Source organism: Ammospiza caudacuta, chromosome 9 (genome assembly GCF_027887145.1).
Source record: "Ammospiza caudacuta isolate bAmmCau1 chromosome 9, bAmmCau1.pri, whole genome shotgun sequence".
NCBI classification, from domain to species: Eukaryota; Metazoa; Chordata; class Aves; order Passeriformes; family Passerellidae; genus Ammospiza; species Ammospiza caudacuta.
The window spans coordinates 12590134-12605176 of NC_080601.1; positions in this window are offsets into that span (position 1 = coordinate 12590134).

Sequence of the window (15043 nt, forward strand, 5' to 3'; positions counted from 1 at the left end):
ATCCAGGAGAAGCCAATGTAAACTGTTGAGATTTAAACTGCTTCAAAATCAGACCAATAATCTTCATTAAGCTGTTAAATAATGATGACTATGGAAGGTAGAAGAGACTTGCTGTGGCATGGAAGCATCTAGCAAGTGTGCTGGCAGCCTCTGTCAGGCATAACAGCATGTGTAAAGCATTGCCTTGCAGAGACCACAGGATTTCCATCCCAGTGGGTCTTTGATCTCAACACAGAAAGGGAACAAAAGAGCCCTAGCAGAGGTAACAAGGACCCTCAAAGGAAGATATATCTGATGTGTGCATACTCTTTTCAGATGTCCTGCAAGTATCTGCCAATTAAACAGTCACTAAAATTGAGGCCAAGGTAAGAGGACATAAAGAGTTACTCATACCCAGCAGCAGGAGGCTGGATTCTATTCTCAGTGCTCGCTAGAGAGACACAGAAAAACCTTTAGCTCAAAAGCTTTGCTTTATGGGGACACAAACAAAAGTGTTTCAAAAAAAGTGTTTTGCAAAAATTCGGAGGTGAATGCTTTCACTATGTAGGGCATGTGTGGGAGGCAGGAGCTGTAACTCAAAGGAGCAGTAAGCTGCTCCCCAAATGCCCATCTCTCAATCAGGCTGTGCCCCTGGTTCCAAGGGCTTCAACCAGGACAGAATGGTAATTACTGAGCTAAGAATGCTTTGCCACATCTCTGCCACACTGAGCTATGTGGTTGCTTGGGAGAGCGGCATGCAGCTCTCTGTGTTTCCTTCCCTGTGCAAGGGAAAGGGTTTTCCCAGTATTTACATACCTGTATATGGAACTGTGGGACTGAAAACACTGCTTGACTACTGGCCAATGTTTGGGCACCAAAAGTGTCCAAATGTTTCCTACAGATCTACCTCTGCACTTGCCTGCCTCTCACATGGGAGAGCCCTGCTCTGGGCCCAGGCAGGTGCAGTCCCTGCACAGGTCTGGTCTAGTCCATGGCAGTCAGAGCCCAGAGAGTGTTTATGTATCTTGCACAGGCACTCCCAAGTCTTGGAGACAGACACCAGGACATGCAGTTTCCTTCCACATGAGTACCCTGTGTCAGTGAGTGGGAACAGGGAAGTGCTGTGCCCATGCAATGGCTCAGTGAGCCTCTATTTCCTCCCCGTCCCTGTCTCAGACTGGCTGTCACCCAGCTGTGGGAAGCAGAAGCCAGAGGTCTGAGCCACATTTGTCAGAGGTAAGAAAGGTGAGGACTTGTTTCTTTTGAAGTAGAATGGTCTTTGATTAAAGAGGCAAAATATTGCCTATTAATTATTCAACTAAACTTTGTTGTACATCCGTTTAGTTCATTGAAAGGAAGTCTGTGCTTTCAGTGAGTATTCAGACAAGTGTAATGAGAGATGATGGAAGGAAAGTGAAAAGTGCAGTGATGGAGGAGATGTATCAGAAACATCCCACAGGAGAAGGTACTTTCGCTGTGGAAGTGCTGGCACCCCCTGCCCCAGGTAAGTACTGAGGGAAGCAAACACTAGCAAAATTATTTTTTGCTGACAGGTCTTGTGCAATCAAGAATTTCTTTTACTCATCTTACCCTGTGAATTATTGAAGTGGACTTTGTACATGTAATACCACTGTCACACAAGCTGTTAACTTAATCCCACTGTGATGAGACAGCACCCAGTGCCAGGCACAGTGTGGCCACTGTCTGTCCCCAGTGAGGACTCTGGGCACTTGCACTCTGACCTCTGAGGGGATCCAACAAGCCAGCAACAGCTGCTGCCAAGTGTTGCATCAACTTCACCATACAAGTGACCAACAAAGTGCTGAAATCCATTATTTTCCCCTTGTAACAGCAAAACTTCCTTTCCATGTAAAACTGCAGTGAAGCTTTATTGAGTAGTTTGTTCTGATAGAGCTCACAGCCTTTGTGAGCTCCCCCAGTTATGTCCTAGCCAAGGGCTGAAGGGCATGCAGGGCCTGATTTTTCAAAGATGTTTGTCTGGGATGAAGGAGAGGAAGCAGTGGCTCTCTACAGAATATCCCAAACGGCATTACACTAATTTAAATGCAAATCAGGTAATAATACACTTAGAATCCCACTTCATTTGAAAGTCCTATTTTTGTGTCTGCATAATGCCTGTACTAAAAGTGAGTACCCAATTAAAAACTGAAGGGCTGTTTTTATAATACTGTTCTCTATAAAATCACATTCTCACCTCTTTGACACATTGAAACTCGGTTTAACTGTTTCATAAATGGATTGAAACCCTACCAAATCACAAGAAGATACTCCATACTGTTAATAGCAGAGCAGAAAAAGGTCAAATCAAAACTGCACTTTCTGAATATCAGACAAACCCCTGCCCACACAAGTCTGAAGCAGCACAGACTTTCTCTGTCAAGCTTTGGCACTGCTTTTTTGTGTGGATCCAGAATGCAAGGCAGTTCTGCTTCTCCACCCTTCCCTTCCACTAAACCTGCATGGGGTGTGCAGCACAACTGTGTGCCAGAAGGGCAGAGCCACAGCTCTCCTTCCTCTCAGCGTGCCTAGAAAATATACACAGCTCTCCTGTAGGCTTTACATCCCAGCTCACACCCTCAGCTCTCCCAGCCAGTCACTCCTGGGATAGGACCAGTTATTTATTTCCCCAGTCCCATGCCAGATTTTCAGGGGGGAATCAAGCCTTTCTCATCTTCCTAGCCTTTCTAAGTTAAAGACCTCACAATTTTTTTGTTGTCTTTTCTAATCCTGAATCTGCAGGATATTGTGAGACTCCACAGCAGTCCCAGTATTTAAGGATGGTTTCATGTGCTCCAGATGACAGCAGAAATGTGACACTTCACCTGGATGTTACCTCAAGATTGAAAAAGTAGAAGGTAAAGAACTCCATTTGTACTGGCCTTACGTTGATCTCGTGCTTTGAAGCAGAGCTGACTGATAATTCCTGGAGGATGTTACCACCTGTGTAAAGGCAGAATCAGTTAAACCTGCTTTTGTCCTAGAACTGTATATCAAGAATTGAACCAAACAGCTAATTTAGCTTAATTAGAACAACTTTAGTTTGATCTCCTAAATTACTGACATATGACTTACAATAATTATCTATAAGCAAACCGTTGCATTTCTTGAAACAGTTCTGTTTCATGGCATAAACATCACATCCCTTCTACATTAGTATCAGTCTCCTTTAGCAGCCATGAATGTTGAACACTGCACACTTTGTAAACTTCTGGAGTGACCTGTGTAGAATTTTTAGCCCTAACACATCACTGCATTTGCCTTGCTAATGGACACCACACCTATCTATAAATCCCAACCCTGATCAAATTAAAATTTAAGAAAACCCAAGTAAAATTCAACACTTTTAAATTAACCTTACTTGCCCATTTTCATGTGTAAAACGTAAGCTGTAGCTCTGATTAATTACTTCTGACCTTCATCAGGTAATAGAGCGGAAGGGTTCATGTCACTGATATATGAGAGGGTGCCCAAAGCTGCCACAGAAGATGTGTGAAAGGGAAGGAAACCAGAACAATTTCTAATTTCCCCGTGGTGCTTTAGATTTAACTCACAGCTGCTTGGGCTGCGTATTTGTAGTTGCCAGCTCTTTCCAGGGCCATGGGCTGTGAGGCACTCCTAGCACTTAAAGAATCACTTTTGGATTTCCTTTCCCCAAACACAAATAACTGCTCATCAGAGGCAACAGACTGAAGGTGCAGAATGTGGAGAAAAGCCCGAGGAGTCAGACACAGAAAAGGGAGTCAGACATATTCTGTGTCACAGGTGAGCAGACAGTGCTGCTGGGGGTGCTGCACTTTTGGACTTCTGGTCCTGGCCAGTGTCAGTGATGCACCCTGGCATTGCCAGGTGCAGAAACTTTTGGAATAGCCTGAAATTCCAGGGGCACCTTGGCCTGTGGCTCTGCCCGCACTGTGGTACATGCCCCAGCTGGCATTAACCAGGATTTCTACCTGCAGTCTCAGCAGATACTGAGAGCTTAATGGAGGAAAAGTCCAAACTAGCTTTCCACCCTTTCAAATCCTCATTTTTAAGCACTTGAATTAATATCTAACATTAGTTCAAAAGGCTTACTATTGTCTTCTAAAAAGTAATGTTAACGCACAGAGTGGATAAATATTATGCAATATATTCCATTATTTTCTGCTGTGATTTTGAAACTCAGCCTGCCACCTGATGCACAGATTATTGCTACCATCCTATGGAATGAATACCATGCAGATGTCCCTCTTCCCTCTGCTCTGGGCTGCATTATAATGATCATGCCATGCCAATTTGGGCAAGAGTAATTTGCTCACTTTTCTTTTTCTCAGTTTGGAATCAGGATAATTATATTAATGCTAAAGATAAGATTACATTAGATAAGGAGTCATGCTGCCATGCTGTCAGCAGTGTGGGTTTTACTCAGGAATTCATGCTACCTAATGCTTTGAGCAGGAGATAATGCTTTGAGCAAGCAGTGGCACAGATCAGACACCCATATTGAGTCCAAAATACTGAACAGAGATTTCTACTTGGAAGAATAATAGTTGGAGCTGGGGAGATCTAGGTAGGTATTAGAACAGAATTAGAGAGCAATATTTACCTGAACTGATTATGAGTCTAAAAAATAGTGCTCTAATGTGGTTTAATGCTTGATGTAGGCGTGCTTCAGTTTTAAATGCTTTCCTAAATTCCTGGTGTCCCTGTCAGGCAGACTATCCCAGCCAGCACCTGCAGGGCTCTTGCACTGAAAACCCAGCACTGGAAACAAGGGGGAGACATCTGGGAGGTATTTGCTGCTGAAACCTGGGCACATCTTCTCTTGAGCTGTGACAAGCTGCCTGGTGGATTCCTGAGAGCTTCTTCCTTCCTTTCACTAACACTCCACACAAAGGTTAATCTGCCTGACTAATGGGCTGAGAACAGCTGAAATCCACCTGTTTGAGGTGGCTTTGGTGTGGCTGTGTTCTCGGGTTTGGGAAAGGAAAATAAGTAGGTCTCTGTTAGCGATTTGGTTCAAGAAAATGCCAGAGCCCAACAATACTGTGTGTCTTTTTATCTGAGTTTTTGCAAATTCAAGTAAGAACATCATTACAGGAAAGAAATCAGCAAGGAATTGAAAAAGATACCTGCTGTGAATATATAATTAAAAGTCTAATTGACCCATTGAAGGGAGAAAGAGGATTGCTGTTTGAAATAACAAAGGAGTGGTGCTAAAGTTGACAAGAGCTCTCTGAAATGACAAGTGGAGTAGGAGCAGCAGAGGAATACTCAGAACCTTGTTTTCTGTGACTCTTCCTCACTTGGGTACTAATGAAGTCCTAGACTTATGAGAACTGTCAGTGCCCACCCTGGTTCATCTGTGGCATCTGTGCCAGTTTACCAACACAAATCTTTTCTCAGGAAGAAAAATATGGGTATGAGTGTGGCCATCTGAACAGAGACACTTTGTACCCTGGAAAATGGCAACGAGGAACCCAAACCCCACAAAACCAGAAAGCCACTTGGCTCCTGACTCTGCCAATAGTTTACTTGTACAAAGTACCTTTGTACTGGGGATTGATGGCAGGAAATATAAACTGCAAAGGCTAGTGGAAACCTGGAAATGCTAGAGGTTAAAGCCAGAAACTTTTATGAATGTGGTAATGCTGGGAAAGGAAGTGAGTTTAAACATAATTTCTGAACGAAAAGAATCTTACCACAAAGCCACAGTAGGAAAGTGTGGGTTTGCTAATTTGGCTTTTTTTTTTTACCTTCCCCTGAGAGCTGCTTGTGCTGGCACTGGCTACCTGCCTTACCCAGGCAAGGCCTTCTGTGATAATGGGATTTGCAATCCACCTTGAGCAGGCAACTGGAAAGATGACCAGATTACCAGTTTCTTATAAAAATACACATAAATTACAGGTCTCACCATCTAACATTGTCCCACCTGACAAGAAAAGGGGGTTGTGATTAAAACTTCTAAGAACAGAAGCAAATTTGGGCTGGTTTCTGTTCTCATGAGGGTGTGCTCAGGGGCTGAAGGAAGGAGAAGGAAGTCAGCCTGGCAGGGATGAAAGTTGGCCATGCCCACACACTGCACTTCAGTAGTTTTCCAGCACTCTGTAAATCTGAGTTCAGTGGCTTTCCTCTGCCTGTGATGGTGGAACAGGTTTTTTTGCAGTTTTGGTTATAAAAAAACAAACAGCACAAATTAACAGACAAAGCATGATGGAGCAGCAATCTCAATCTGGGCACACCCTCTCATCAGGGAGGGTAAATAAACAGCTTTTCTCTATTTTCAGCTCTCATTCTTCACATTTGAACTCCACCCATTGTACCAGTCAGCCCCAAAAGAATCAGCAGGTCACCTGGCAGATGTATAAAACCAGAACAAGTCAGGACACTATCACACAGTGCACTCTACATCACCAGGTGCTCCATTTTATCAAAGGAGAGGACTTCAGCAGGTGTCAGAAGCCACAATGTCGAGTAAAAGCTTCCAGGGACTGAAGGAACAAGCTGAAGGTGCAGCAAAAGATGCTGGTAAGAAAGATTTAGTATTGTTGTATATTTGGAGGGGGGTTTAGTTGCTAAATAACCACAACCCATAGCTGCATCGATGCTAGCAGGACACAGCTTCCTCTTTTGTCTCCTCTTGGCAAGTTTTGGCCATCACCTGGAGAAGACCACAGGCCAGCCATGGCTCCCAAAGCTGCCTCATCCTACTCACCCACTTCTCCCTCTCCAGCTCCTGGGCATTGTCCAACTTTCATCACTCTCCAAAATGTTAATATTTTTAGAGCAGTGAAGCCTCTTTTTTGTGATAACAGCCTTCTGTATTTAGCATTTGCATTGCTCAGGGTGGTCTTTTTTCATGCTCTGCAGTGGCTTTTAATCAGCACTCCTTTTAGTATATTGGAATTAAGCTTTGATTAACATTTGTCATTTGGTCTGTCAGTGCCTTCTGGTAATGTAACTGCATTGATTGCAATGGATAGTTTGTAAAGTATAGGACATGTTTCTGCTGTGTTCTTCAGCAGTGATCACCAGACTGCAGGAGTTGAAAAACCCTGTATGCACATTTCTGTCATAGCAATGCCCATGTTCTAAGGCTGAGCACTTTTGTCATTAGCACTGGGCATTGGAAACCAACTTTTCAATGCAAAGCATAAAAGCTTTTCCTTCAAATGAAACATTGCACAATGTGTACTGCTTATTCCCTACCATGTCTGCCTGCTGCTCTTTCCTGGTAGTGTGTAATTTGATCATATATGGTTCTGGATTGTGATCCTGCAAACACTTCCTTGCATAGCTGAAATATATGAGTAACATCATTGATTATATTGAAGTTACAGAAAGTTTCCATACATCTGGGACAAATGTGTAGTAGCCCCACATACATTACAGAACCCCTTTCTGAAAAACAAAATAGTCTTTGCTGCATCCTTAATATATTCCTGCCACTGAGGGGGCACTTCACTGTTTCATAAACTATCAGCTATCTTACAATTGCAAGGCACCTCACTTTTTTAGTGTTTCATATTCTGAAGTTGATCTCTTATGTTTCTAATTTCTCCTCCTCTTCTTCTATTCATCTCTTGTTTGTAAAAATCTCCTTTCTCCTGTCCAGCTCAGTTTAATGGACTTGCTTCCATTTTAGAACAGGCTCTAGTCCCAAACGGCCCATAGGGAAAATGCAGGTTAGATGGCCAACCTTCCCCAAGCATAATAAGGTAGAAAAATCAATAAAAGCAAGTGTAGTGTTAAATAAGCAGCTTGCAGCTAAATGTCATCATTCCAACTCACTGCTAATCTTTTCTTATCTCCTGCCTATCTGCCATTGATTTGCTCAGCTGACCGTAGGTGCCAGGTGAGTGCTAATCTCGGGCAAGCTGCTGTGGCAGCACACAGTGCCCAGGCTGCCCTGTGAAGGGCACAGCCTCAGCCTGTTCTGCACCAGCCCAGGCCCTTGCCAGGGGCACAGCCTGCTGCAGGCGTGCAGAAAGCTGACTGTACAGAATTCCTGTAACCCAGAAACACCAACAGCTGGCAAGGATTTTGATTTTGTTTTCCCTTAATTGCAGCAAACACACTGGGACAGGCCACTCAGGATGCAGTCAACCAGATTACAGAGGCAAGCCAGAAAGGTAGGAGCAATGACGTTCAAACCAAGATGGAGCAGCTCAACACAAGCCAGAAGCGGCCCGTGCTCATTCTCCTCTGTCCCACAGGTGTCCTCAGCCTGGAAGTCCTTGGTTTCAGTGACTACTTTGTATAACCTTTAGCATTTTATAACAACTTTAATGATTTTATAACAACCTGTATAAATCTCACAGAAGGATTTCAGGATCTCTTGCTTAGTATCTCCACACATGTACTGGCAGACCGAGTCACACACACAGCATTCAGACATTGGCTTCCTATTTAGAAAACTTGTGGGGACAGCTCTTCTTTCTGGAGGATTAAGTAACTCTGTGTTACATCTTGTTCCCTGCCCCCAAAGCCCTGAGAGCAGGGGTCTGTCCAGGTCCAGCCCTACCCTGGATCCCAGCACCTGCTGGGGCAGCAGCTGGGGTTGAACATTAGTGATCCTGCAGGTGAAAAGGTGTTGTCAAGCAAGTGTTGTTGGCATCTTGCAGCTGGGCATTGGGAACAAGTTAATCTAAAAACTAGGCTGTTTTGGGGGTTTTTTTTGGTAATAATTTAATACAATTCTAAGTGTGGGGGTGAATTGCAATTTTGGGGTCTAAAATATTTCATGAAAGCCAAAATGCACTGGCAGTGTCCCCTTAGAGCTGACACCTTCCACAGCTCCATGGATGTGACAAGAAGGGCAGGCTTGGGCACCTGTTGATGTTAGATGAGAGGGCAGCAAAATATCCAGAACCTTTTTTGGAGATATATCACTCCTTTTTTGTAGTCTAATAATTTTCACACCTCTCTTTTATCCTAAGTATTAAACCATGTTGCATTTTTCCAACTTTCTGCTTATCTTTTCCCTCTCTTGCAGCTTTTGACAAGGCTTCCAAGACAGCACAAGATGGAGTAGAAAAAGTGGCCGGACAGGCTGCAGAAGCAATGTCTGGCTTTGGGAAAAAATCTGGATTTAAAAAATGATGCTAATTCAAGTCAACAGTACTGCTTGTATAAATCTCTCTTTGGCCTGCTATTACCTACTTCTTTGTGTAGAAAAATGAAAGCTGTTTGATATCTTGATAATTTTGTTCTCTTCAAATACAAGTTTTTAAGGTAGAAGGTCCTTCTCATCCATTACATAGAAAAAAATACATCTCTTAGCACATCTGCTCACAATTGTCAATGTGGCTGCAAAGGTTCCAGCAATGCTGTTGCCCTGCTCTTACAACAGCTCAGTGATTATTGCCACATTTGCTGAGTGTATTTACAAAGCCAGTGAAACTGTTCATAATTAGGACACCAGAACAGTCATGTGATGAAACTGAGTCTTCTTCCAATAATCAAAAATTATGCTGGGGTTATATTTCTTGTCAGTTGTTTGTTTGTTCCCACCCTCTGCATTTTTAGATTAAGATAAATAAAGATCTCCCCTACTCAGACCATCTTGTTGTTTAATCTCATTATTTTGCTGAGTTTCCAGTGAAGGATCGCACAGTGTCTTGCTAATCCCTTTTGCTCTCTGATCCAGAGCCCTGTGAGGTCACTGCAAGGGAGGAGTGTACTGAACCCTTCTGCAGTGTGGCAGGAGGATGGAAACCAACAGCCCCCACTGCAGAGGAGCCCTGTGGTGAACGGAGTTGTGGTGTCCACCCCCTACTCCGTTCTACAGTCCCATCTAAATGTCTTGTTTCCATCACCACAACACATCTCCAGTTAAACCTCCTGGGGACAAACCTCGGCATCGTCCTTACCCCAGTGCTCACTCGTGCCAGAGCTCCCCGAGGGTGCTCTGCTCTTACTTCAGCCACACCTGAGCTGCAGGCTGTGTGCAGGCTGTGTGCAGGTTCTGTGCAGGCTGTGTGCAGGCTGTGTGCAGGTTCTGTGCAGGCTGTGTGCAGGCTGTGTGCAGGTTCTGTGCAAGCTGTGTGCAGTTTGTGTGCAGGCTGTGTGCAGGTTCTGTGCAGGCTGTGTGCAGGCTGTGTGCAGGTTCTGTGCAGGCTGTGTGCAGGCTGTGTGCAGGTTCTGTGCAGGTTCTGGCAGTTTGTGTGCAGGCTGTGTGCAGGTTCTGTGCAGGCTGTGTGCAGGCTGTGTGCAGGTTCTGTGCAGGTTCTGTGCAGTTTGTGTGCAGGTTCTGTGCAAGCTGTGTGCAGTTTGTGTGCAGGCTGTGTGCAGGCTGTGTGCAGGCTGTGTGCAGGTTCTGTGCAGGTTCTGTGCAGGTTTGTGTGCAGGTTCTGTGCAAGCTGTGTGCAGTTTGTGTGCAGGCTGTGTGCAGGTTCTGTGCAGGCTGTGTGCAGGCTGAGTGGGGGTTTCTTTGTGACAGAGGCAGCCCCAGCCAGCCATGGCCTGTGCAGAGATGGAGCTGTTGCCACACAGGCAAGGGGGCAATCTTCTTGCCTAGGAGATGGAAATATTTATTTGAGATTGCTGCTTGCTGGGCAATCAGAGGCTGTGAAGCCAGACAGGATGCCCTCTTAGTGCTGCCTCTGTCAACAGAAGGCACTAATATCCACTCACTCACAGTAAGTGCTCTTAACTCAGCCTCAGGCTGTTTCTCATTGCTAGGCAATATTTCCTTTCTCTTTTTTTTCCTTTTATCTTTCCCTCTCTTGCTTTGAAGCCTTACCAGCCTGTTTCAGTAAGAATATAATTTGTGTCTTACAAAAGAAAACCCAAACATGACCAAAACCTTCTGACTGCAATGAAATAGGGCAGTCCAGGCCTGTTTGAGGTAACAGTCTCGCACCTCTTGACCAAGAGCTGGGGTTGTCCAGGGCTTTTTGGAAGCCAATCTTTGCAAATTTGGTCCAAGGAGAGACTGGGTCACCACTGAACCCAAAGACCACCCTTGTCTGCAGCCTGCACAAGGACTGTATGAACAGAAAAGCCTCTACAGGACTTTACAAGTAATAGACCATCTGTGAGTAAACATAGTCCAGGGCTTTGCGCAGTGCAATGCCCTATGCAATGGCTCCTGTCATTTGAAGCTTTAAAAGCCTAAATATTTACCCAAGGACAAGCTCACAGAAAAAGCATTAGACTATTGCACTCTCAGTTACTGGGCAACCCCCAATAGTACTTTATTATTTAGTACTTTTCACAGTTACCTTCCTGATGGTGAAATCTTCAGACACTGTGCTCTTTAGGCTCAGCATTTCAGACACCAATGTGACCCATACACCATTCTCCATCAAACCTTTTTTTCTGTCCTCAAATCACTTAAATATTACCAAAAAATTGTACACTTGCAGGTATTTCCACCAGTAAAGCCTGTTGTCCCCTTGCATGACAGACACTGCTCCTGCTGCTTTGTTCATGGGGAATGCAGCCCTGACTCCTGGTGTGCAGTTTTATATCCCTTTATTGCAGTTGTCTTCAGTGTGACTACACAGTTGTCAGTTCCCACTGCGGGGCCCAGTGCTGGCAGCAGTCTGGCTGTCAGGGTAGGGACTGGACAGCCTGGCTGGAGGGACTACTGGAGGTCACCTATTGAGTTAAGAGAGGAGAAATCACTTCATGCATCCAGTCAGGGAGCACCCAGAGGCAGTTCCTGACTCCTGCTCCCCACTGCAGGGATGCCCTTGCTGCTTCAGGAGCCTGATGGGAGTATTTCACATCTCTTTGTCCTGAGGGTGCACGCTGTGCCATGGGCACCCATGAGTCTGACTCACTGCTGGCAAGTGTTTACAGGTCTAAACTTAAGCACTTTGCTCCACAAGTAAGGTCCCTGCCTTAGTCACAGTGCTCTTTGGTCTGGAACTATTTGGGTCTTTCTCTCACTCATGCATCACACAGGGACCCATGACCCAACTCAGGACTGCATCCCCTAACTCAGCTGGAGCCTCCAGACGTTCTGTAACAGTAAAGCAGACATCCTAGAGCTCCCAGCAGCTCCTGTGCCATCAGCCCCAGACATGTGAAGTTATCTAACACTGGAGTTCTCAAACTTCCCTACATTTGGCGCTGGGTGTGGCTGCAGCTGCCTGAGTTATAAAATGCTGAGCAATAAGGATTCGTGTTTCAGCCTGGCTGGGCTGCCCAGCCCGAGCACCTCTGCTCCATGCCCCATTCCAATGCCCCAGAGACCTTCCCAGGGTGGCTGAGGGGCAAACAGCCTTCTTCATCTCTTCATCACAGCTCAGCAGGCCAGGGGCATGGGTGGGGCACAGTTTTTACCAGATTTTTATCCTTCTCTTGGGTGAATACTGTCATTAATGATCTAGAGGTTATCAAGAATCCAGGCTCTCCAAAACCTGTCTGAAACCTCTCTCTCTACCTGTCTTTGCAGCTGTAGCTTCCTGTCATGTGGCAAAGATCAAGAAACGTAGAGATGAATAAACTGCTGGTGTGTTGGATGCTGTTGCCCATGTGCCACTGGGGTATCCTGGAGTTGGAGCTGCTGTGCAGGCTGCACGCTCTGCCAGAGTTATGCCGTTCCACCAGGCCCTAACAATGTCCCTAACAACGGCCCTAACGGTGTCCCTAACAGTGACCCTAACATGTCAGGTGGCCCCAGCCAGCCTCCCTCCTCCCCAGGGAGGAGTAGCACCAGTGGGCAGCAAGATGGGCCCCTCTTGGCCCCACCATGCAGGTAACCATGACTGCTGGATTAGCAATGTTGGATTAGCAATGTTGGAAAGGATGTCCCAGCCAGTCCTTGAGGTCTGTGGTTGTGAACAATGTTGTCCAGCTCCCTTCTGGGGCTCTCAGCAGTGTCTGTCCCCAGGGACCATGGCAGCACTGGAGCTTCCTGCCCATAGGACAAATTAACTTTCATGTTCCTTTCACATTTGAAGTTTATTTCCCACCAATCACACAGGTGAACCCTTCACTCAAAACCCCACCAGGTGTGGCAAATAAGGGCAATTACCCAAAACCTGCTGCACCTGGGCTGGGGCTGCCTGGCTGTGTGGGTGCAGGCTGGGGAGCCTTTAGAGGGGCTGTGAGAAGATGCCCGGGGGAGCCTTTAAAGGGGCTGTGAGAGGATTCCCGGGGAGCCTTTAGAGGGGCTGTGAGAGGATTCCCGGGGGAGCTGCTGGCTGCGGACATGGTGGGCAGGTAGGATCTGGGCGCTCGAGGCGGCGGTGGCTGGGAGGGTGGGTGAGTGTCGGTGTTGTGGGTGCTGCGATTGAGCCTGAGGGGGGTGAGGGCCCTGCAGCCATTGCCCGTGGCCAAGGTGCTGGGCTTTGCCTCTGCTCTGCAGCTCGGTGTGTCTGCCCGTGCCGGCTGGTGGCCGAGCTCCGGCAGTGTTTGTGTTTGTGCCTCGGCAGCTCCAACCCCGCATTGGTTCGGCTCTGTCCCGGCATTGCCGGCCCTGGGCGCTGTCCCGGCTTGGCCGGGGCCGGGCCGCAGAGCCGGGCCCGCTCTCGGCAGTCCCCGGCAGGAACGGGCCGGCCTCCTCGGGACGGGTGCCTGTGCTGGGGACCTGGCAGAGCGAAAGCAGCGGCTGTGGGGCAGGGGCTCCGTGCCAGGGGCTGTGGAGTTGGGGAATGCAGTAACCGAGACGGGTTGCTGCGGTGCGAGATACCGTGGCACTGACTGCAGCCTAATGCCTGTCTAAATGCATGTGGGAACTGCACCTCCTCCTTGGTTTTCCGTGGCTTTGAGAAAATGGGTCCTTTTGTACTTGAAAAGTGGGGTGTATTTTAATGTTGTGTGTTTTCACTCTGAGGCAAACATCACCTTTACCTGTGTGCAGGCAGTGTTGTGATGGCATGTGCTCTCTCCTCTCCCATGTTACAATTTAAGGTGTACCTGCAGTGCGTCGATGTAATGTAATTTGGGCTGGTTCTGTAATTTTATTTCTGTGCTGATGTTCACTGGAAAGCCAGTGCTGGTGCTGCGTCAGTCCACGCCTGTGGAAGTTGCTCATGAGCTAATGTGGCTTTCAAAAAACAGCTGTACTTGTGCTGCTGGAGTGCGTGAGGATGGGAACTATTCTTCACTTTGGGATTAGGATAGGATGAGGAGGGGTATTTCCAGTGATAATGTTATGTGATAACACACCTCAGCAAATATACAAACCTGTTGCTGACTGTGAGTCTTGCTGTCTTTACACATCTCTCTGCTATCAGTAACAGGAGCAGCAGCCGATCAGGACCGGGAAATTGCAATTTCCTGTGAACAGGGCTGGCTCTGGGTAGCTGAGGATGTCACAGGGAACAATGTGTACATTTCACTGCTTGGCTGCTGTGCAAAGAATTTCCACTGGTCAGATGCTTGTCCGAGTTATCTGAAATATTTCTGGGTTTGTTTTCTTTTTTCCTGCATTGCAGGTCTGTTTTGAACTTTGTCAACAACCCTCGACTTGATGTCAGTTTAAAACCAATATTGTTACTTTCCTTCTGTGTTTTTTTCTTTGTGAGTACATTCTGGTAGAATTTGCTTTCAGATAATAATTTGAATAGTGAATAATCCTTTCCCTGCTGTCAGAAGATAAAATCAGGAAGGGAACCCTCTTTACTCTCAGTAACTCTATATCCTATTTAATTGATATAAAGTAGGATTTTGTGGTCTGTAAAAAAAAACCAACCAAAACAAACACAAAAAACCAAAACAAAAACAAAGCAGTGGTGGTGGGAAGAAAACAGAGCTTTTATTGTAATGCTGAAAAGGGACATTGCAGAGGAACTGTTGCTCATGAAGTGCCATGTCAAGAGACATATTCCAGGGCCTACTGTGGTGGCAGCCGTAGGATACAGAACAATTTGATACATAAACCCTTGTTCTGAGGTAGATTGTGCATTTTCACCCTGTATTTGGCAGTAATTATTTGATCAACAGAGTGAAACCCTCTGTCCTGTGTGAAAAGGCACAACAGTAGTTTTGCTGGAAAGCTGGTGATCCCAGAAAAAAGTGGGCTTAGTGTTTTGGGGTGAGGTCAGCTCCTGTGTGGCTGGACAACATAAAGGTGCCCTCTGAGAGGAACCAGGGCTCTGTGGGGGCCACA